Source organism: Acomys russatus, chromosome 6, assembly GCF_903995435.1.
Source record: "Acomys russatus chromosome 6, mAcoRus1.1, whole genome shotgun sequence".
NCBI classification, from domain to species: Eukaryota; Metazoa; Chordata; class Mammalia; order Rodentia; family Muridae; genus Acomys; species Acomys russatus.
In genome coordinates this window covers 16,432,686-16,458,779 of record NC_067142.1, presented here as the reverse complement: position 1 = coordinate 16,458,779, position 26,094 = coordinate 16,432,686, and positions in this window count along the sequence as shown.

Genomic DNA, 26,094 nt, shown 5'->3' with positions numbered 1-26,094 from the left:
TTCTAGGTAGATATCAAAGAGGATATGTACTGTATGCTGTGTGCCTGCTTTTTTATTGTGGCAAAACTTGATGCTATCTTGAAGTTTGCCTCAGCAGTCATTGTTGGAGGTCAGTCTGATGTATTCTGATGCTAATTACTGCTTGCTGTCTCTGCCCCACCATTGTTGAAGGCTGATCTGATGTATTTTGATGCTAATTACTGCTTGCTGTCTCTGCCCCACTTGTACCTTGCCTAAGAGCTTAACTTATTTGACATTAAAAAGCCATCACACCTGGGCAGGGTAAATGGGATAAATGTGGCTAAGGCTCCAGGGCTTGAGGAGACAGAGAGAACCTTGGGAAGGACAGAGAGCCAAGGATGAGAGAGAAGGAGCTTGTGCCACCATGAGTTAGGTGGAGGTGAAGCTCATGGCCGGCAAGGATGGAGGACTTGGCCCAGATGAAGAACATTAGAAATATTTAGGATTATGGATGGGAGGTAGCTTGATAGAAATTATTAGAACCAGATGTCACGGATGGGGGCAGGTATCCCGTACCTACCCCACTATGGGAAGTAGTGTAGGGGATTAATATCTGCCCTGCCCCATGCTAACTATGGCTATTTTAAAATATAACAGATGTCTGTGTCTTGGTTGATTGATAGAGGGTTAGAAAATACTGTCATAATAATAATTATAAGCCTGATAATAAACATTGGTAAATTAACTGCAACAAGTCATAGCAACTAGAGCAGAACAACAAAGCAGTGTTGACCACATCTATGGTGACAACACTTCAGAGTAGATGTGTTTTATGGAAACTGAGGTCACAAGATGTTTTTGTTTGTTTGTGTCCTCAACAGCACTCAGAATCCTCCTTACATGGCCTGAGATTCTGATCCATGGAACATGTTCTGGCTTCTATTTTTTTTAAGCTTATACTTTCATATCTCTGTTTATCATAGAAGGAAGTGAGAACAGGAACTCGAACAGGGCAGGAATCTGGAGGTGGGCACTGAAGCAGAGGCCATGGAGGGGTTCTGTTTCCTAACTTGCTCATGGTTTTTTCAGCCTGCTTTCTTATAGAACCCAGGACTACCAGCCCACAACAGACTGGCACCATCCAATTAGTTACTATTTTTTAAAATGCTGTGTAGGCTGGCCTACAGCCCAATCTTGTGAAAGTATTTTCTTATTTGAGGTTCCCTCTTCTCCTATGACATTAGCTTATGTCAAGTGGACATAAAGCTATCCAGCATAGCCCATAAAATGGGAGGGCTAGTGACAATGTCCTAAACAGAAGAGCTCTAACCAGGTAAATGTTTACCAGGAAGCACATCTCTTATGGGAAGTTTCTGTTTACCAGGATGTATCTTAATCCACCCCAAATGCCAAATATGTGCAGCCATAGCAGTGCAACTAGAGGAATTGGCATGGAACTGGCTAGGTAGAATATGTTCAAACCCCAGAAGTCTCAAACTTGAGGTATAAAATCTCATCCTGAGACCAACATGAATGGGACAGCTCACTCCTATTTTCCAAACTTGTCTTGGAGCAAGGAAACCTAAATCCAAACCAGGTGGTCACTGCCAGTCAATCATGTAACAGGCACCTGGATGGAAACACAGCATCAGCAGCATGTCAGCCTCAACCAGTGGGATATATTCACCGCCAGAGCCCCTTACCACTGCCAAGGCTTATAAAGTCCCTCTTCACATGGAATAAATATACACCATCTATTTCATTGAAGATCATCTGAGAATGGCTATGTTTCTATCAAGTTATAACACTTGGGAAAGAAGGGCGTCCCTTCTCTCAGAATAATTCATTGCTGGAACCCCAGACTCACATATTGGTGAGGTTCTCATTTGCAAAACTGCAGCCAGTCACTATGGCCACCAAAGTAGCTGCCTCCAAACGTCACAGGCAGTAAGCGTCCATCATTTACCATCACCTTACACACCACCACCACCACCACCACCACCACCATCACCACTACCACCACTACCACCACCACCACCACTACCCACCACCACCACCACCACCACTACCCACCACCACCACCACCACCACCACCACCACCACCACCACTACCACAGCCACCACCACCACCATCACCACTACCACCACTACCACCACCACCACCACTACCACAGCCACCACCACCACCACCACCACCACCACCACCACCATGGCAGCAGCAGCTGTCTGTCAGCTGTTCCCAAAGCAGCCAGTCCTTTCTCCTGGAAGCTCCCTCCTCTCTCCCACCCCAGCCTCACTTTCTGGCTCAGTTCTGGAGCCCCAAGCTCTCATTGTCACCTGTCCAGGTGCTTGCCTCCCCTAAAACAGCTCCCCTATATTGCAGATGGGATCTTTCTTTCCTACATGCTTATCAAAGAGCTGTGACATTGGTGCAGAGAGGAATTTTTTCTCTCATAACCCCAACCGTAGCACCGAGCCAGACCTGCTCCGCCTTCCTTCCTTCTTAGCCCAGAGTCTGGCTGCACCTGGACATTCCTGGGAGAAGTACAGGTTTCCTACCTCCCGACTTACTTCCTAAGGGTGTCCAGGCACCCAGAGAGAAGCAGAACCACACACGGACATCTAACTCCTGGTCAATAAAAACAACCTGAATCAGCTCAAAGACTCTGCCCTGATAATTGTCATATAAATCTGCTTGCTTCTTGGTCATGCTCCATTCATGCCCAGAGATAGACTTGGCAGTGTGATCCCTGATAAACCTTTATTTCTTCCCAAAGATTGGTACAGCTTGGTGGTTTCACTGTGCTCTTGAGTATTATATGTCTTTTTCCTAAGTAGTTTGGCCTTACAATCTTTTATGGTTAGCTGGCATTAAATGGATCCTTGCAAAAATTAAGGAAAGTTGGAAGGGATGGGTCTTTTCTAGCCAGAAAGTTAGAGAACTGTGGCCAGGGTGGTAGTGATAAGTAACAGAAGTTTTAATAGGTTGGAAATTGGAAGATTTACAAAAGTTGTCCAAGGTGAGAAATTTCTTATATATTGGTCATTGATGGAAATACCATTTTTAATAGAAAAATTATACCAGCCTCACCTAGTTGGAGTTTGGTGAAATCATATTTTGATCTTGTTGCCCACCAAAGGTCAATGGTTCAATGCACCTCTCAAGGAAATCCTTGGAGAAGTCCTTCCCTCTGAAGACTATTTTTAGTAAATGCATATTATATTTAACAAAATGATTTACTAAGAGAAATTTACCTTTCTTAACAAAGCACAGGGCATAGATGATGATATAGCCCCCCAATTAAATAGGACACATTGAGAGAAGCACATCACAGTCATGCACTCTAATGCAAATAGGTTTCAGAAGTTGAGGCTTCTGAAGAGGCTGAGTAACAGGAATAACACACACACACATACACACACACAAGCACACATACATACACACACACACACACACACACACACACACACACACACACACAATGTGCTTTCTATTTTGTATTATTCTAAATACCAAAATGATCAGAAGAGTAAAACTATGTGAAAGGACTCTGGACAGCTCCTGCTTGGCAAGCATGGTTCTGGCAGGCCTTCCCCTTCTCCAAATTCCTTCTGCCTTGCCCAAAACCATTAGATTGTATTCGTAAAGCTAGCCACCACAGTTGATTCCTTTATTTGGCCACTTCCTCCTCCTGAGGTTGACTACCAAAATCCAGCTATCAAAGTATTGAAGCTAAGCAATCAAAAGCCCCATTTGGTTCACCTAATTAACATGCCAAATTAAAATAAAATACCTCATCCTAACATGCAGTTTCCCATTTTACCTTTAGAAACCACCATTAGCCCATGGACCACCTCTGTCTCTTTTCTTTCCAGAGACATTTCTTTGTCCTCCAGGATGAATATCCCCATCTCTCTCCCACTTATTTCCTTCTGTTTCTCCCTTCTCCTCTATCTCTTGTCTTTCTCTTCCATTCCTTGGTCTCTCTCCTTCTGGGGAAAATAAATTTCCTTTGCTCAGAGAACTTCGTCATATGGCGAAAGGGTCCTAAGCTGATACTTTTCGTTTCACTATGTTTATAGATAAATTTTTAGTTGGTAAAATTGGAAACTGTTTCTTAAAAGTCAAGGTACAATATGACATTAAAATGAGTAAATAAACAGTGACTACTTGGAGAGGTGTGATCACCAAGCAGGTTGATAAATATAATTATTGAGCATATGCCTATTCATTTAGTAACAAAAATAGTCATATGGATTTTTTTACATTATATTCTCATAAAGTTCATATTTTAAAAAATTAAAAATCAAATGAATAAGTAAAAATATGCAATTAAAAGACTTACTGTAATTTATGATAGGATGTTCTTTCTTTGAACAGAAAATATGTGGAAAGAAAGACATCAAAAGTAATTCCTTAAAAAAGCTCTATTGATAGGCTGAGAGAAGGGAGTAGGCTTAAGAAAAGTGTGGTTGGGAACTATCTTTCTTCAAAGGAAATATCCCAGAATAGGCCCAGTAGGAAGCAACAATTTAAAAATTAAATGTAGGAGAACAGATGATGAGTGAATGGCAGCAACCAACTAGAAACTAGCAATGGCAGAAATTTCAAGTATGGGTTTGGGTTCATGACAATAGGACAACATATCACCCACCACATCAGGCTTGCTTTCCATTTTGCTATGTGATTCTGTGTACCTAAGTAAAAATACATAGGGAATTGAAAGCTTCTCTGAAATTTTGTTTTGTAAGTATGTGTAGTGCCTTTGTATGGCTTTGAAGATTGCTACAGGTGAACATGATAGCATTTATGCACAGGAATATAAACTAAATTTTTGATTTATTGCTTGGAGTTCAAAAATTTCTTTTCAATTATCAGAGTAATATAAGATAAAATATATAATACTATGTATATAAAGTATTTTTCCAAAATAAATGATGTTATATTATTTTCAGGAAAATAGATGCAACTGCAGATAATCACATAAATGAATTAAGCAGGTCTCAGAAAAACAACTATTGTATTTTTTTCTTTCACCTGTGTTTTCTAGATTATGGGTATAATCATCAAATCATGTGTATATGTCATTAAAATAAAAAGGAAAGGAAACTGTTGAGGGGAAAAAAGGATTAAAAGGAGAGGGTTAGAAGGGCATAAGAAGACACCAGGAAACATGACCAACATGCAGTGTTCACATGTATAAAGCAATAGTTTGCCCAGCCTTCTTTCCTTTAGAACCCAGGACCACCAGCCCAGAGACAGCACCACGCACAGTAAACTGGCCCAACTCACATAAGTATGTAACTTAAGAAATGCTCTGTAGGCTTGCCTACCGTCCAATCTTATGAAACTATTCTTAATTGAAGTTCACTCTTCTCCTATGACATTAGCTTATGTTAAGTTGATATGAAGTTATCTGGCATAACCCATAAAATTGGAGTGCTAGTGGCAGTGTCATAAACAGAAGGACTCTAACCAGGTAAATGTTTGCCAGGAAGGACATCTCTTAAGGGAGGTTTCTGTTAACGAGCATGTATGTTAATCCACCCCAAAAGTCAACTACTTCTCCAAATGTGTGGGGCCATGGTCAGTGCTACAAGAGTAATTGGTATTGAACTGGGAAGGTAGAGTATGTTCAAACCCCAGAAATCTGCTTAACAAATAACAAAGGAGAAAGAAAAAGAACACAACTAATGAGTCAAGACTTTCATGTTGGTCTATTAGACCAAAAAGACCACAAGTGGAGCTGACAGACAATATGTTGAATGAAATAAGCCAGACCAAGGAACACAAGACTCACCTTGTTCTTCTCATATAAACAAAATAGTAAGGTTGTTCAGAATGTAGAATAGTGATGTTAGAAGTTGGGGAGAGTAGAGAAAATGGCATAAATAAATGAGAGCTGAATTTCATACATGTGTTTAAATATCACATTAATCCCAGTTAGAATGTACACCTAGCATATGTTACCACTGATGACTTTGAACTTACCTTCCTGAATCTATCTTTCAGGTGCTGGAATTAGAAATATGTGTTTCCAAGAACCATTAAATAGAGAGAGCCTCTAGAAATGGCATGGGTTTTTGAAACCTCAATGCCTGCCCCTAGTGACACACTTCCTCCAAGAAGATTACACTTCCTAATCTTTCCCAAAGAATTCCAAGGGACAAGGCATTCAAACACATGAACGTATGGAGGCCATTCTTCTTAAAAGCACCCTTTGTACTTTTGGCTGTTCCACACATAGTTGCTGCACACTGTCCCTCCTTTAACAGTTCCCAGCTTTCCTACCTGCCTGGCTCTGATTCATCTTCCCAGAAGGCCATCTAAGACTGTGTATGTAGAGTGGTCCCTGGTCTTAGATTGCCTATCCCATGATCACTCTTTCATCTTCGGGTGCATCATGTCGGTTACTGTTATGTCTGCTCCTCTGATAATTCATTGATCCATTGTTCATCTTAACATTTATGTCAATGCCCATTCGAAAGGTGTATGCAACAACTGTGATTGAAATTAAATTCTGCTACTTCTTGACAAAAAAAAAATATGTGTTTCCATGCTCAGGGATATATTCATTTTATATGAGCACCTTATCAATAGGCTAAATTTCTACCCCTAAGTTAAATAACTTTGGAAATCCCAGTTTTAATGGTTTAGCTAGTACATGGTGAAATATTATCATTCCTATGTACAAGTCTGAACTCAATTTTAAATTATACAATTCCTGAAGATATTTTAAATAATTTTTACTGAAAAAAAATGAGAGCAAAAGTCTGTTTTGTGTACCAGTTTCCTACAGAAAGAAGTAGGTGAAGACTCCTGATGCAGTAAACAAATTCACACATCTCACGAAACCTCTGAATCCTACAAGATTCACAGTGACCTGCCAAAAGCATATAAGCTGTGATAATTCCTGAGGAGAGAGAGGGACCTAACCAGCCAACCTATCTTCATGTTATGCAAGAGATAACAGGGATGCAATTTTTCTTGAGTCATCGTTCATGCTGGAGTGAGGGTTTTGTTATGCAGCTGATTTTGAGTCATCAATCCTCCTGCTATGTACTTACCAGTTTAGTAAGCTAGAATTGGGTGAGAGCATTTATTTGCTCCCGTCTATGTCCCATCTGTTTGTCCATGTCTCCCCAGGAATAGTCACATAATAGTCTGAAAAGCTTATCAGCAACATGGATACCCCAATTAAAATCTTGATTCCAGGAGGGAAGAAAAGGTCTTTTCCTGGAGTTAGAGCTTGGTGAACAATACCTTCATCTGTTAAGGGTAGTTTCTATAGATTTCTAACTATGAAATGTTCATTTGGAGACTGTGGTGTAATAGAGGCCTCTATCAGCATTGACATAGATACAAAGCTACCACCACAAACACAAAATATAGATATTCAATTTTTCATCATCTTGTTCATTTCTGAGAACCATTTAACACTCATGGAATCTAGTAAGTGCTAGGACAAATAAATGTTTTGAATAGAGAGAAACATCATTATGAGTAAAGAAGCTGGAAATAGTAGAAGGAAGTTTTTAGGAAACCACAGTAGTCTCCTAGGAGGAGAAATGAAAGTACTGGCTGGGTGAGTGCCTCTTATTTTCCCTTTCTTTCTATCTGACAGCCTGTACTCCATTTATAGCTGCTTGAGTTTGATTCAATTAGGTTTGACAAGATTGATGTCCTAGGGATGCAGAGAGGCCTGCTTGTAACTATATACTGCTGCTGGGGCATAAAGTATAAAGATCACTAATAAAAAATAAAAGACTTAGAGAAAAATGTCATTCCATTTCAGTGGTTTCACGACAGGTTGGAAAACAGCAATGATCTTGTTTACATGACTTTCTGCCCATGTTCACAGTGATAGCATAGAGGTGGGAAAGAAATGAGGATGAAGGAAGGAAAAGGAAGGAGAAATGAAGAAAAGAAAAAAGAAAATGTATGAAGAAAGAAGGGATGGATGGGAAGAGGGAGAAGGTGAAGAGATGGAGAAAGAATAAGGGGAGGGTCCCACACAGACAAGGAGAGAATATGGCACTAAGTTTATTAAACATTTCCTGTATATTATACTGAAGGCCATATGTCAATCTTTTGAAACAGATGGAAGGTAAAATATTTACTATTTAGAAACAGTTTCCCATTTAGCCTAAGTTATCCTTAAGCATACTTATTGCTGAGAAAACCTTGATCTTCTGATTCTCTTGCCTTCACAGATGGTAATGTGGATCAAATCATGGCCTTCATACATTATAAACAAATGTTTTTATCAAGAGAGCTCCATTCTCAGGTCCTCCACTTGTGGCAGGAAGCTGATTTTCCTATGTAAAATCTTATCTATGATGAGGGGTGATAGGTATGGTCTAAAAGTTGGCCGATGAGACAGGTTTTGGGGGAAGCAGAAGGCACTGGAGTCTATAACACAAAGATGGAGAAAATTTAAAAAGAAAGCCAACACCCCCCACACACTATTTCATATATTTCAATTCAAAAATCTATTCAAAATAGTGAAGGTTCCAGAATATGAAAGCTTCAGTTTCTGAAATCAAACTTGATTTTTATCTCAGGAGCAATGTGGGATACCTGGTGATATTTGAGGACTTATTCTTGAACTAAGAATTTTTAGTAAGTGTACAGAGGTAAGATTAAGGGAATCAATATTTGAGTAATCAATAGTTATTGGATAGCAGAGAACGCTGTTTCATTTATGCCTTTGTTGGAGAATTCTACCAAATTTTAAAGAATAAACACCACCAATCCTGGAAAGAATCCAATTATCAAACTGTCCCTTTGCAGGTGAATGGATAAGTGAAACACGGCACATTTAGACTTTGTTCACTTTTGAATAAACACCACCAATCCTGAAAAGAATCTAATTATCAAACTGCCCCTTTATAGGTGAATGGATAAGTGAAACATGGCACATTTAGACTTTGTTCACTGTTGAAATGTGACAATTGTGGCTGAGAGATGCTCAGCGGTTAAGAACAGTTACTGCTCTTCCAGAGGACAAATTTCCATTCCTAGTGTCCATGTTGAGAGGCTCACAACTGTCTTTATACTCCAGCTCTATAGTAGCTGACTACCTTCTCTGTATTCTTCATTGGACCCTGTAGCAGTGTATGGTGTGCACATGTACACATACACACACACACATACATACATACATACATACATACATACACACACAAACATATGTAAAATAAATCTTGAAGAAAAGGAACATGAAAGCTAAAGCAATGTTAGACATTATGCCAAGTAAACAAAATTTAATTGTAAAGGGTATTCAGGTAATCAAAGTAATCAAAACATTACCAGCTGAATGTAGGCGATAAGGAAATTTGTGTTCTGGGGGAGGCAATGAGGAGTTACTACTTAATACAGTATTATTTTTATAAGATGAAAGTAAGAATTTTCATGGCAATGGGTAATAGTGGTGTCTTTATATCATTAGTAATATATTTGATAGCACTGACACATGTATTTAATATGGGAAAAGGAGAGGTGCCCTAATGGTTATGAACATTTGGTCCCCAGGAGCATCTTAGGTGGTCACAGCCATCTGTAACAGTAGCTCAACCGATTTATTTTCCCCTTCTGTTCCTCAAGGGGCACATATACTTTAAAAACAACTAAAATGTTAAATTTTATAGTACATGAGTTTTTCTCCCCATAGTTACAAAATGCAAGAGAGGTTGATTTGGACTACTGTTACTACCAGCTTTGTGTCCCTTAGAAAACCTCTCAAAGTCTTAGTTCTTCTATATAAAAAATGAAACAGAAAAATGGCTCTGTGAAGACCTAGAGTACATCTTCTCTGTACCATGCCTAGAAATTGAGCTTTTCACCTACCTGAATTTTATTAATTGCTAAAAAACAAAGGGGTCAAATAGATTAAGGGGTCAAAGGACAGTTGTTGAGATGGCTTAATAGGTAGAGTCACTTACCACCAAGCCTAATAACCTTATTTTGGTTCTAAGACCCCAATAATGGAAGGGGAAAACAGACTCCCTCACATTGTACTTTGACTTCTGATCTATGGTATGTATATATGTGTACCCATATACACATACACACACACACACACACACACGAAATAAGTTAATTCAAAATGTTTTTAAAGCCAAAGTATTTAATCTTTTCACTCAAAATAGAGCATGACTCAAGCAGACACTAGAGATGATTATATATTCTGTACAAAATATAATGAAAGACGACTAAAAGTTGTGACAAGGCAGATTATTTTAAGTTACTTCTCATTGATACCATAGGTATATTATATTGTCTTTAGAGGCAAGTCATCATTTTGTAATTATAGTGTCAAGGTTTCTGGGTCTTTCTTCTGTTGACAAAATTATTCAAATATAGAAAAGTTCAAAGCAAACCAAAAGTAAATTTTATTGACAGTATATGACTCTCTGGATGGAAGTGGGCACCAGAGCTGTAATGCCACTGATTTCAAGGGAGAATCAGGTTTGTTTTGGTTTCAATTACTCCTTTCCAGTTATTTCCTTCATCTTCTTTATTGACTGTAAAGTGTTTAAATACACTTTCCGATAGGGATTTGGGACTCCCACTTCTGTCTACATGTGTCTGATATGGTGCTCTGTCTTCATACATAGCAGGCAAATAGCCATATTAGGGTACTCTCTCTTAAGACATCAGTACAGCAATGCCTGCTGGTTTATTGTGGGTAGAATGTGCTCCCACATCCCTTTTTTCTGTGTTGTAACGGGGGGGGGGGGGATAAAGACTTAGTATGATGAAAGAAAACATGCTCTGTTTTATTTCCTTTCTTCTTTCTTCCAAGAGCCCAGAACTCACACAGTGATCAATCAGCTACAAACAGAAACTTTTCTTGGAAGGAAAGAGGTAAGAACAACAGCTGCAGTTCAGAATATGCTCAATGTGTGTCTAAATAGAATATTAATTTTCTCTATTATTAGTCTCACAAGTTTTTGACATATTACTTTCTATTTGCAAATCATTTCAGAAGTTAAATGATGTCTTATCAGGTTAACCAAGTAATTGATAGTGAACCAAAAAGTAGGGTGGTATTTGATATGAATGTAAAAACAATATAAAAAGTAAACTGCAAAAATTATCAGTTACAACAAAATAAAAGAAAAAAGAAAGAGATTGCTTAAAATTTCCCCTGTAGAGCCTAATTTCAAGATGTGTGTGTGTGTGTGTTTGTGTGTGTGTGTGTGTGTGTGTGTAAAATCCATAAATCTGAGTTTACTATAAGTATATTTTAGTACCATTTTACTTGAACAGATCTTAAAAACTAACTTATTGTTATGATCTAAAGAATGAACACATTACAATCATTGAATTTATATTCCTGAGGCTTTTATGATACTCTATCCTAATATCTGAGTCAAGCAATTTTAAATCAAAATATGTATTCTGACTCCTTTTCAGAAGATTCGCTCCATCAGTCCTGGGGAAGAGTGGCAAAGCCAGGAACCAGTGAAGTAGAAATGTGAGAGAAGATGTGGCACAGCCCTGAGGACCTGGCCCTGGTGACTTACTTCTCCTAGCCTGGCCTCATCTCTTTGCATTTTACCAACTGCTAATAATGACTGGAGATTTAGCTTAGTGGTAACATGCTTATATAATGTGTACAGTGCCCTGGGTTCAATCCCTAGTATCAAATAATGATGCAGAGAGAGAGAGAGACAGACAGACAGACAGACAGACAGACAGACAGAGAGAGAGATGGAGAGAGGCAGAGAGAGAGACAGAGACACAGAGAGAGACACACAGAGAGAGACAGAGAGACAAATAGATGATAGACAAATGATAGCTATATTGATAGATAGAGGGGTAGATAAAAACATACATACATACATACATACATACATAGGTAGATTGATATGGATGGATATGTAGATATCAAACCACATAAAATCTGGCATTCAAAACATCTAACTGAAATCAATGGGTAAGCTCAGCTGAGGCTCTCAACTGGAGTTTGTAATAGATGGAGTTTCAGGACAGAATAGAGCCTACTGTCTAATGATGCTTCCAAGAGAAAGAACTTTTTGCAACAGATAGAGATGACATCATAAAATCAGGTGCTCACAACATTCAGTAGAAACTAAGTGGAGAAGCTAAAGTTATCAACTAGAGTTTGCAATAGAGTTTTCTCTCCAAATTGAGTTTTCTCCTGAGTTTCCCATGGCTCACCTCCCATGTTCTTGTTCTCCATCTGTATCATGAAGGAGAGATAGTAGAAATGGTGAGATTTCTGCCTGTTTTCAGCCAGAAATGGATAGTCTTTCCTCAAGCTTTATTGTTGTTTTCATCCTTCCCTGTCATAGACATGGAGGGCAGGGGCTGATGATTCTCAACCAAGGGATTTTGGAGGACACTTTGAGACAAACATTCTGGATCTGAAATTTGGGACAGGTGGCAACGCCACTTTGACAGCCAGGTTCTTGGTGAGCTCAAACATCACAGGAGCGTTTACCAGTTTAATGGATATTAAATTTGTGATTTAATTGTCTCTGAAAATATCAGCACAGGCATACCCTAAGGTATGACCTCTAAATTTCCTAGGTATTTCTCAATCCATTAAAGCTGACAATATCCATTGTCACAAAATTATTTTTACTTGAGTGAAATGAAGACTTCAGAAGAATGTCTCTTAAATTAGTTGACTGACATTTCAAGTAACACGCCTTCAAATTCTTTTCTCACTAGGTGTTGTGTCACATATTTTGCCATTTCCTTTGGCGATTGGAAAGGTCAGTGCTCTACTTTTGATTCTGCATTGACATACAAAGGTAAGAACTTTATTTGACTCCATTTCAGTATTTCATTATTGTTTGCCATTAGTATTATATCTTTTAAATTTTATTTACACATATATGGATATCCAAAGCAATGCTCAAAATATTAGTAGTTATACCAATGCATATGTATTTTTAAAATGATTTATTTATCTTATAGTACCAAATAAGAATATAAGCACATGTAGGCACATACAATGAGACATAAGAAGACTGCTTCTTAAGCAAAAGTATAATAGAGCCAGGTCAAGTGCATTGAGATGAACTCTTTTTGCATTTCTTGGGTCAGAGAAGCAACAGCAGGGAGAGAGCAAAACATTGTGATAAATAATAATATCAAGTTTATAATATTAATAAATTGAAAAACAAAGGATGGAAGAATAATTCAGTACAATTGTATTTTCTTTTCTTTCCCTGTGAGGAATTGTTCTTATGTTTAAATAAAAACTGAATGTCTCTAGAATGAATGTCCTCATTTTTTATTATTGTTAACCTTGGGATACTTTTAGAAATGAAATCATGCAAGGCATTATGTAGCAACACTCTTTAAAATTAAAAATGCCACCCATAAGGTAAGCTCCTCAGTTCTCAGGAAATAACTCAAAGGTCTCAGAATGTTCTAAAACATGTAGATTCACAAGGCTCTTACATCCACCATGTTATATAAGCAATCAACTATGCTAAAGATCAAGAAACCTCTCCAACCCATCATGATGCTTACAAGTAGTGCAGAGAACTGTAGGGGTGCAGCTACTCTGAGCTGTCTCCCATGACAAGATGGGCACTTTTGGGTTAAAGCTGACCCTGAGTCAGTGGTACATAAAGTTAGACTTTTATGTGATTGTTTCATTTATCTTCCATCAGTGGCTTTTGTGCATTGAGTAATCATGTGTCTTATATATCTAGAGAGAACAAAAAAAAAAAAAAAAAAAAAAAAAAAAAAAAAAGGAGCAAACAGAATGGAGATGACTTAACCTGTAAACTAAGACATTTTTTTATGCAGACATTTGGTGAAGAGTTAAAAAAAACTGTTCACAGAATGTCAATTTTCATTGAAGAGTATGTATGTTGATTCCTTATATGTTGTGATTATATGTTTCACTACTATTATTTTTGTTCAATATAAGTTTATCTTCTCAAGAGTTCACCCAAGTCATATCCAATACTGATAACTTAAAAACAAGATCTGTATTTTTAGATAAAGTTGCCAATTTGCATTATATTTCTAATTGTAATAAACTTGAGTTTCATTTAGAAGGAAGTTCTTTTCTGAATTAAACATTACTATGTTACTTATATTTTTGGCTTCAGGTATTATTTAAATTAATTTCTAAGTATGCATGTATCATGTCTCATATATTCATATGTATACATTTATACATTCAAATGAATATGTTTGTACATATACTCAAGTACAGTACAATATTATGTAGGAAGAGTGAAACATGAATGCAGCCATGATCCTCTGTCAGGGCCTTGACCACTCTTCTGCTCATACCGTGGTTACACAGAGTACTATGTTTTTTACTTGTTGCAGAACCTTTGCTTTTGTTAAGTAGGATCACCTACTTACAATCAGAAAACTTTTTCTCATCAGCAAATCTTTTTTCTTTTTAATTGGTACATAATATTTATGCACATATATAGGGTATAATTAATCATTTTAGTACATCACACAATATGCAATGATGAAGTCAAATATTTGCATTTCCAGCAACTCAAACATTTATCTTGATCTTCTAAACTGTGGGGTTTACGCATTTTTAAAAAGACATTGCTGCTGCTTGACACTATTTCTTTCCTCTTGCTAAGAGGATTTTGTTGGTCTGGAGCATTGTCACAGTAGCTCCTCTAAGAACAGATATCCTCTATTATATTCCAGAATACCATGATTATTTAAATTTATAACTCTGCTATATCTGTGCCTTCATATATGGAACTAATAACACAACACACATGCAAATATCCAGTTTTTATATGTGTATATGTATGATACAGTAAAAATACTTTCTATCTTATATGCATTTGCAATATGGTTTAGAGAATAAAAATTGTCATTCATAAAGCATACTTGGTGGCAATTTTTTGCTATAGCTAACTTGTGGTTTTTAACAGTATATAATCACATCAATCATTGAATTTGATGTCCAAACTGTCTTTATCTCCCTTGCTGTTATTTTCATACAAGGGAATAGGTTTCCCTAAATAATTAAACTGATGGGTGTCAAATGGGGAAAATGATAGCTAACTGAAACCTAGTATGCAATGTAGTATCTGGTTCTTTTGTTTGGAAAACCTACATATATAATTTCTCACAAGTGTTAGTTGATCAAATCATGTTCATATCAACTACTAATCTATTTTTATCACAAGAATAATCAATCATCTTAGGTGCAACAGATAGATATGATTCTATAAAAATAGTTAGGTAAGGTCTTCAAAACCCTCATAGATGTACAGATTATGGCATTTGAAAATGTTTTTATTATTTTAAAGATTTATCAGCAGTGAGAGAGGTTAACTCCTGGCAACACCCAACCTACTTCAAAGAGGATGATGAATATCAAAGAACCTCTTCATGGAGATGGCTTCAAATGTTGCAAACAAGTCACTGGGCAAAATGTTCTCATTTCTACCACAGACAGAATTCTGCCTTAAAAAGGGCAAGCTTGGGTACAGGCAAAGTCGAAGCCAAATTCTGCCAAGACAAAGCAAGCATGTCTTCAATAGTTCCGGCCTCACAAATATGTCTGTTAGATATATTGGGCCAGAAGGCTGAAGAAGATGCCCCAGTGATATAGAGAGTTTTAGGTGACTCTTCAGGTAGCAAACTATCTCTGTCATCTTCTCATTTGGAAAGCTACTAACCTACACTGCTGGTATACTCAGGTAATAAATTTTATTCCTTCTCAAACATCTGATGGGGTTGAAGACCAGATAGTTTAGTTCTACAATTAATCTTAAGTGGTTAAGATGTTTTTAGGTCTAGATAGATGTGTTCAGCTGGTAATAATGAGATATGATAGATATTGATTACATTCAGAATTTTAGACACACGAAGATAAGAAAGATATTTTTTTCAAGGCTGCCAAATACATATAGCCAAAAAACTATGAATGTAACATATAATTCTGGATTGTGTCATGGTCTTCTTGCTATAGATATTTATTGTATATATGTGTAATAATATAAATACATATGTAAAAAATTAAAAATATTTAATAACTCCCGCACAAAAACCTCTGTGGCTTTTTTTGTTGGAACTCTACTTGGTGCTAAAGGATTTGAAGGAGAAGTATTTAAAGAAGTTTTCCTGTAAGAAATAGGGATTGAGACTCTCTGTAACCTAGCTCCCATGGTCTTCAGACTACACACTGTACTTAGGGATCACTGCTACTGTACATGGATGTGGTATCCATGATAGAGGATGTGGTACCCAGTGTCTTAAAAATGATTTTTATGTATGTGTGTTTGTGTTTTTGTGTCTGTGTCTGTTTAAGGCAGGTATTGGAGCTTGTAGAAGGCAAAAAGAGTATGTTAGGTCCTATGCTTTTGTCATTAGAGGTACTCGCTGGTCTCCTGGTACTAGTTTAGGGAACCAAACTCTGACCCTCTGACAGACTGGAAGCACTCAGAACTACAGATATCTCTTCAGCACTCGCCATGGCTTTGGATGAACCCTGCTTATGTAATCACATTATCGCCATTAAGAGGATCAAAACCATGGCCTGAGAAGTTCTGGAGCCTCTTTCTTCCTCATATTTCTTTTTACTGGTACTTACAAGATTGGTTAAATTTCTGTCCAGGAAAAAGTCATTGAAAAGAGAGATACTGAGAGCTGGAAAGATAGCTTAGTGTTTAAGAATGCTTGTTACTATTACAGAGAACTCACGTTAAATTCCCAGTAGTATGAGTAGTATTGCATTGTGTAAATGTACCAAAGTTTTTTTTTACCCATTCTTTGGTTGAGGGACATCTAGGTTGTTTCCAGATTCTGGCTATTAAAAATAAACCTGGTATGAACATAGTTGAGCAAATGTCCCTGTTGTGGCATCTTTTGGGTATATTCCCAAGAGTTGTATAGCTGAGTCTTAAAGTAGAACTACTCCCATTTGGCATGTCTCTTTTTACCTGTGCTGACTGTATATATCTACCTAGTCACTCAGGAACCTTCTCCACAGTAAAATTCTTCCCATAACCTGAGAACTGATCTGATCATTATTTCTAGGTCTGAGTCCACTTTTTTTTTTTTTTTTTTACATTATCTACATGTGCATATCACTCTAATTGATTGCTCACTCAGAGGTTCCGTGGGTTGCTATTTGGTTTTGGACAAGAGAGAACATAATCATTGATAAGAGTATGCCAGCATGGGACAGGGAAACTTCTGTCCCCAGATGTTGAAAAGATGGTCCCAAACAGACTGATCCTTAGAATCCATATCTTCTCTTTTATGTCTTCTTCAGTGAAGACTTCAGAATTAATCCCCAGGTTCAACATATTTATCACCCAGGAGATTTAAAACATTTCAAACAGGTCACATTCTCTCATGTTGTCTCTTGTTAGGGGATAATTATTATGGTTTTGCCAAAATTATTAAAGTAGCTCCAGTAAGATGATCTTTTCAGAAAACCCAGCATAAATATTCTTCAAAGCATTGTCATCACTTGCCTGACAGTGACATCTGTGACAGACAAAACAGTTCCACCTGGCATTTAACTACAGGATTTACAGAATTTTATGCCTTAATTGGAGCAAGAATAGCAGTCGAATGGAAGGAAAAGGAAATGGACTCATTCTTTGCTGTTTCTGGAGCCATATTCACATTCAATGCACTTCCTTACATTTACTTTCAGAAATCTTCGCATTTTCCTGTGGGGCAGGTAAGTGTATGTATCCCAATTCTACAGATGAAAACTTGAAACCCAAGGTTAAGTGACTTGCTTTCAGCAGCACTGGGAGCCAATGTCAAGATCAGATTTCCAACATCAATATTTGATTGCTCAGATTACTCAGCCACAACTCTAAGCACAACACAAATATTTGAAAAATAGTTTTAACAGTTCTTGAGAACATGAACATTTAGAAGTGTTTTGGGTCAGAAGAGCCTTTTAATAAACACATAAATCTGAAGTGTTCTTGGTAAGAAAAAGCTTTCTAGAGGAAAACACATAGAAAGTAGAAAGTCAGGGTGATGATGACTGGTGTTTTATTTAATGGCAAGGACTGTCATTATGAGTAATTAGTTTTTTAACCTTCATACATGAGCATTGTATCTATATCATTTTCATACCTCCGTCCTCCTTCAACTCCTTCTGTGTCATCGCTCCTGAAATTCAAGGTCTATTCTTTAATTGTTATCATAACACACACACACACACACACACACACACACACACACACACACACACAAGAAAATTTGAGAAAGTCAGTAGAAGATGGAAAGATAGTCCATATTTATAGATTGGTGGAAATATTGTGAAATTGACCATCCTACCAAAAGAAATTTCTAAATTCCCATGATATTACTCATAGAAATTGAAAACAATATTATAAAAATTACTTTGAGGTACATATATAAATCTCATATACAAACAAAACATATACAACCTTTACTGGTGTTGATGGATGAATGGAAAATTATGAGGTACAAAATCAGAACAAACAGGTTAATTTCATTTGTATATCTTCACAATGAATTGTCTTAAAGGAAATAAGGAATACAAGACCATCTACAATAGCATTAAACAGAATAAAACACAAACAAATCAACTCAAGAGAAGAAATCAAAGAAGAAAGATCCTTGTACTGTGGATAAAAAAAATCAGTGAAAGAAATAACAAAGTAACATATATGTTAAAATGCTATAGAAATCATGATTACCATACTAACAAATAGAATAATGCTGTATAGACAAGTGATACTTTTCTGTCAATGATCACATCATATATCCTTATGTTTGGGACCTTATAATGTGTTATGGGTCTGAGTTATATAGTCTCTCATTTTATACGGTTACATAAAGGAACTATTAAAAACAAAGACCTTAGTTTGAGCGGGACCCCTGGGCCCAAATCTGCCTATCATAATGTTCTACTTGTAGGTTTCTAGGACCCTCTGGATCCTTCTACTTTGCTATTCTCCCATGCTTCTCTCACCTAGAGTCCCAATAGGATGTCCTCCCCTCTGTTCCAGTTTCTTGGTAAGTGAAGGCTTGCGTGAGACATGCCCCTTGGGCTAGGCTGGCACTCAGAGGAAGGACAGCAGGTTGCCAAGAAGAGACTTGATACCCTATGAGCATATACAGCGGGAGGTAATCCCCCTCAGGAACAGTCATAGGGGAGGGGAATAAAGGGAAAATGGGAGGGAGGGAAGAATGGGAGGATACAAGGGATGAGATAAACATTGAGATGTAACAAGAATAAATTAATAAAAAAATTCAAATAAAAAAATAATAAAAACAAAGACCACTGTCCTTATTTTTCTGAACGAATAAAATCACTATGGGTGAAAAATGTATTTTCTTTACCTATAATTGCTGTGTAACATATTTTAAGATGGTTGGATTTCTGAATTAGATCAAGAAATTTGTTCGTGACCTATAATAACGAGCATTTTCTATGTAAACTTTTAAAATACAGCTAGAATTAAGATAAATTCTAGTTGTCTTCTTTACAGATTCTTGTTACCACAGCAGCTATATTCACATCCCAGCCACGGGATGTATAAGCACAGATGCCATTAATAGTGCAGAATACAGAAAAATTATCCTATTTGCTTTCAATGCTCAACTATGGGACAGAGATATATAGCATTAATACAAGGTTTCATTTCCATACAGAATCTTTCCATTGCCCATTACAAAGACCATCAGGCAATGAGGATTGGACCTGTGAAAGTACATTCTCCATTTATGCATTTCTAAGAACATTTAGATCAGTAAATTAGAGCACTTTTTCTATGCTATAATGCTGAGAGAAAACTAGTTCAAAATGTTTTCTTTCTGGCTCATTTTAAAATTTCCAAAGGAAAATTGGAAAGTATTTTAATTTTCTAACAGAACATTTGAGTTGAATTTTAATTAAATTCAGAGTGGTTTGAAAACCCATTCGAAATTATAGACCCATTTCTTGCTCATTTATAGTGTAGCTAGTATTTGTTCTGCATTTCATATATACTGGGTATTCCTAGTATTATAAACTGCTAATTAAACTAGAAAAAATGGCGTTATAACAATTTTTTTTTTACTTTTTTAACTTACAAAATAGCCAAAGTGTGTTCAAATGAATTAAGTACATCTACAATGATTAAAAAATGTATATCTGAAATAAAAGCCTTGCCGTGTGTTTGTGTGTGTGTGTGTGTGTGTGTGTGTGTGTGTGTGTGTGTATGTGTATGTGTTTATGTGTGTTTCAGTTTTAGGAAAAGTGGCTAAGGTATCCATTTAACATATCAAAGACGATCTGTCCTCTAGGTTCTCCCAGAATCCTCCAGTGCCTACTTTTACAAGGTATGTCTGGGATACTTTGCCCTCTGCCCTAAACTCTGTAGCCCAGCAGTTGGACTTCTCCTCCCCAGAAACTCTTTACTACATACTCCAGATACTTTGGTCTCTCCTGTGTCCTTTCTGTCTCTATGAGTCTATGAGTACACATACTCTTTCTTTCTTCCTCCTCCATTCTCTGTCTCTCTGTCTGCATGACATCTTACCTGGGCTCATTTGTTGGGACTGGTGAACCTGCCTGAGAGTTTTCTCCCAATAAACCCCCAATAAACCTGCTATCCAAATAGTTTAATTTGGCTTGAATTGGCTCATTTCTTGGGTGGGAGAATACCATGTATGGATATGTGAACTATGTGAAGTCAAGTCAGGCAGTTGATCTGTCCACTGTCTTTTGAGACTAAGTCCCAAAGGAGCCTGGTGCTTGTTCAACTTGCCTCTTTGCCTCTTCAGCACTTGGATTATAGGCACACACTTGTAGGCAGAACTTTTTTAAAATTTTTTTATTAATTCATTCATATTACATCTCAATAGTTATTCCATACCTTGTATCCTCCCATTCCTCTCTCCCTCCCACTTTCCCTCTACTCCCTTCCCCTATGACTGTGACTGAGGAGGACCTCCTCCTGTTGTAAATGCTCATAGGGTATCAACTCTCTTCTTGGTAGCCTGCTATCCTTCCTCTGAGTGCCACCAGGCCTTCCCATCAAGAGGAAATGGTCAAATATGGGGCATAGCTTTTTAAATGCTAGGAATCAAACCTAGGTTCTTTTGCTTGTGTGGCTAACATTTTACCTACTCTACCATCTTCCTAGTTCCAATGAAGAGCCACTGCCATTGAGTAATGCATAACATCGCTTAAAACATACTTTTAAAGACAAAATTAAAAAGCAGTTTTTTGTTACACTACAAAGCTAAATCTACACACTATTATTTCACCATCAGAAACTATTTTTCTAACCAAGAAGTGAATCATGCAATACCAGGCAGTCTGTAAACAACAGAGTTCACCTCAGGAGGTAAAGCATTATATGTACCTTACAGATGAAACTACTTTTAAAGGATGCTAAGCATTATAAAGCAATACTTGGTGATGTGAAGGTATTTGATAAAATCTCCCAACACCCATTCACAGAATCTTCTGACATTGGGCCAAAGGGTATTTCAGACCTTCACAGTCACTGTGGACTCAATGATTTATTGAACTTCTCAAAGCCTTGGTTCGCACAAGTCTTGGCCTTGTCTGAATCTGTGATCATCATGATGTAAATTGCCTGTTGCAAGCACTGCTTAAATTGCTTTTCTTCCCTTGACAACAGGAAGGAAAGATTGTGGAGTGACAAGATTTTAAAGATAGAAAGGTTAATTAAAAGACTTCCTGTTATGCAAATAGGAGATGACTAGGATTGTTAGTTAGGAAATGACAGAGATGTGAAGAAAAAAATTAATGATAAATAATCTTGGGAGAAGCCAAATAAGACCTATTAATGTAGGTATTTATGTAGGGAATGAAAAGTAGGATCATTCTAAAGTTTGTTCCAAGACATTTGAGCTTAATGGGCTTGAATCTGAAAGCATATTTTACAATAAGAAAAATTAGTTTTAAAATACAAATATAAGAGTTCTAAATTCAGGGGACTGGGAGATATATCAGGTGGTTAAAAAAAAATGGCACTGCAGGAAGCAAGCCTTTATAACTCCTGCACTGGGAATCCCAACATAGATGGATTCCTGAGTCTTCCTGGCTTATCCTAGTCAAATTAGTGAGCTTCAGATTCAGTGAGAAACCCTACTTCATGAGATAGTGTGAAGAGTGATTGAAGAAAACACCTGATGTTGGCCTCTGCCTTCTATTTGTGGTAAAAGCATGTGTGTGAGTACACACACACACACACACACACACACACACACACACACACACCTGACATTAAAGTGTTCACAGGCTTTGGAGAGGACATATTCCCCCAATATGAAATAATATCATAATTTCAGACGTGTAGACAAGGAGAAACCCGTCACGACTGTCTCTGTTCAGTGTCCTACAGAAACTGACTCCCTGCATACGAATTTATACTAGTAGGTTAGTGCACAGTTAAGAAGGTCTGGCCACAACTTGAGACCCACAGAAAAAGACAACCCCTGACACTATTACCAACACTCTGCTATGCTTTCAGATGGGATCCTAGCACAGCTGTCCTCTAAGGGGCTCCATCCAATAACAGATGGAAACAGATAATGAAACTCACAGCCTAACATTAGGCAGAGTGTGGGGAGCTTTGTAGAAGAGTGGGGGGAGGATAGAGGGACTCATAAGGGACAGAATCTCCACAAGACCAACAGAGCCAACTAACTTGGGCCCAGGGGTCTTGTGGAGACTGAAGCAGAAACCAAGGACAATATATGTATTGGATCTAGACCCTCCACATACATGTAACTGATGGGCAGCTTAGACTTTACGTGGGTCCCCTAATAAGGAATGTGCAGGGCTGGCTCTGACATGACTCTTTTGCCTACTTTTTTTTTAATCAATTACCCTTTGTGGGGCTGCCTTGCCAGGCCACCTGGAAGAAGATGTGCTCAGTCTCAATGTGACTTGATTTGCTGGACTGTGTTGGTAGGGGTAATACCTTTTCTGAGATGTAGGAGAGGGAGGATAGGGGAAGAGGGAGGGACGATAGGACCAGGGGGAAAAAGAGGGGGCTATGATTTGGATATAAAGTGAATAAATAAATAAAATTTAAAAATGAATATATTCATGAAGAGAGTAGGAATGGGGCAATAGACTTTGCTACTACTCTCTGACACATATTGTATAAGGTGAAAAGATGGTCAATATCCTATACTATGAATTAGAAAAAATGTATTGTGTTAATTAAAAATAAATGATAAAAAAATAGAAGGCTGTGTCAAACATCATCTTTTCCCTGGGGATTTTGGGTCAGGAACACAGAAGGCATAACCTCTTCACTATATAGTTCTCAAGCTGGAGCTACTCAAGGAGGTCTCTGTATCATGACATCCAGCCTTCCCTGGAGGAAAAAGGAGCAGAAGAGAAGTGAACCCACAGAGAAATCCAGAACCGGACATCGTTTGACAGGAGACAGGATGGGATGTACTGAAAGGAAAGAGGCAGAAAACTTCCCAGCTCTTGGAAGCTTTTCTCTGTGGCTTCTCTAAATTCCATTCGTCCCTCTGTTCTTGATTTCACTTAGATAACTTTGGATGTTAAATCAGATTTCTTAATTGCACTGAATATCTTTTTCTCTTCACAGCTAAGGACCTTAAACCAAAGTAATGACTAAAAGAAATGTCTGAGGAGGCAAAAAAGAGAAACCTGTCAGAGAAGTGGCTGTCCAGGAAAGAATTCTGAAAGTGGGTCCTAGACAATGAACATCTATTTGGTAAAATCTGTTATTATCCAGATGTCATTCACCAGCATATTGCTTACAGGAATATTAAAACCTGAAGATACCAACTGCAGTACTCATGGTCATCTTGAGAGAAGGCATGGTGCTCTTCCCAGTTCCTTACTGCATAAAAGGCCATTCATGTTGACACATAAAGTACCAGGGAAAGATAGCTGCCATTGATATCTGATCTCTGCAGGTGTATACACACACATACTCTTACATGTCACACATATAAGTGAATACACAGGAACACATGAACATCCACATAAGTATGTGCACATACAAACAGGTACACACATACATGTACAAAAATGTGAAATGTCATACTTAAAAACAAAACCAAGCCTCCTGTTTCCTGTGGTCAATACAAAAGACACAGTAGGAGTTCTCAAAGTCAATGGGAGGCTCATGGGATGTGTAACAAGCACTGTTAGTGCGTGGCTGTTGTACCTCCCACAGCACTGATCCCAGCAATAAAGCTGTTAGCAATTCTTCAATGTGTCCTCATACTAAATTATAGTTCAAGCCTGACACCTTCACGTAGTTTCAAGCTCTCATATCTGTGTGTTGGAATTTGAGACTGGGCAGAGATGTCCACTGTCAGAAAATAAACATGATGGGGATGAAGAAACTAAGGCAACATGAAGGAAAATGTGTGTCAAAATAGTCAGTAGTAGGTCAGTCAGAAAGTTTGTGCCAATAGTTGCTCATGCTTCTGTCTCCACTATGGCTGTGCTTTCAGAAAGTTAAATTCTCATAACAATAAAACTTCTGAGATTATAGTACATCATTTTTCCCCCAACACACAAATGCTCCTATAACGAATATGATCTCCCTTTGCTCCCCAATTCCTGTCTTCTTTTCTAAGTTATGAATACAACCTGCTCAGTATGTACAATGCTATTTGTGTGCATGTTTCAGGAATGACAGTTTGGTATTGGATAACCACGTGGTGTGCTCTTTTCTGGCAAACCCCATTTGTCCTGCTCCTAGTATTGATTAGTGTCTTATTCTATAGTAGATGGGTGATGATCTTTCCCTTATCTACATTAGCAGGTCCATGGTTGTCATCCTTGCTCAGGTTGTATTTTAGCTATCATGTTTATGGGTATAGATTCTGACATTGCTAGAAGACACAATCTCACAGAAAAATTTCTGTTCCTTAGGCCCTTACAATCTTTCTCCTCCAACATCCACCATGGTCCTAAGTCTTAGATGCAAGCATTGTGTGGTGGATGTATCAGTTAGGAATGGCCTCCATACCTCTGCTTTGCATCAATTTTTGTCTACCTGTAATGTTTTCTGTCTGTTGAAATGATAAGTTTCCTTGATGAAGGTGTGGGTGTAAGGAAAATCATTTAGAATTTACTTAGAGATTATGCTGGTTTATCAAAATGGGGGTTGTAGATTCTTTTCCAAGATTCTTGATTTTTGTTTATCCTGAATAGTTAGCTAGTTTTCCAGTATTAGGCATGTATTCCTTCATGTTAAGTAGGTCTCAAGTCCAATTACAGAGCTCCTGGTTATCACCAAGGTATGTGTGCTACATATTTGTTATTGTTGTAGTTCAGAGGTGTTTCAGCTGGCTTGGATTATTGGTTTCTCCTTCTTTTGAAGACTTGCATGGTACCTTTTGGCACCATGAAAGTGAAAGTAATTCTTTTGTGAAATTACTATATTGGAAATGTGAGTCTTTTTTTCCTTTTCAAATTTATATCAGAATTCCAGAGATCATGTGAATTTCCTCAAATTATAGAAGGACATACTACACTGTATTATGATTTGATTTATTATATGACATGTTGGTGACAAGTTTACAGACTAGAGGATTGTAACAATCCTCTACAAAGAATAACTACGATTTTTTAGCACTTTATGCAACTTTGAATTTTTTTTAGCAATAGATTTTTAATTAAAGTTTGGTTTTAACAGTTTTAAAAATTATACTGCTATTCCTGAAAAAAGGCTTCAGGGTGGTATAAATAGTATGTTTATATGCACTGGAAAAGGAAATGTGTGTCTCAGGGCTGGAAAGATGGCTCAGTGTTTAAATCTGCAAGCAGAGCAAGCCTGAGAGCTTGAGTTTGCTCTCACATAAAAATCCAGGTACACTAGCATAGTATTGCCAGCAATCCTCTTGATATGTTGGATGTAGAAAGGGAGAATTGAATATGTGCTCACTGGCCAGTTTAGCCTGACAAGTGGAGAGCAAAACAAAGAAAATTATCCTGCCTCAAAACACAGTGCAGAGAGCTAACTGCCCAAAGCTGTCTGCTGGCTGTCAGGCATCTATATACTTGAAGTCTCTCTCTCTCTCTCTCTCACACACACACACACACACTACATTATATTAGATATAATAAAGAAATAATCTAATATATGGTCTGGTCTGAATTTTAGTTACCAGAAACTAAACCTATGGTTTAA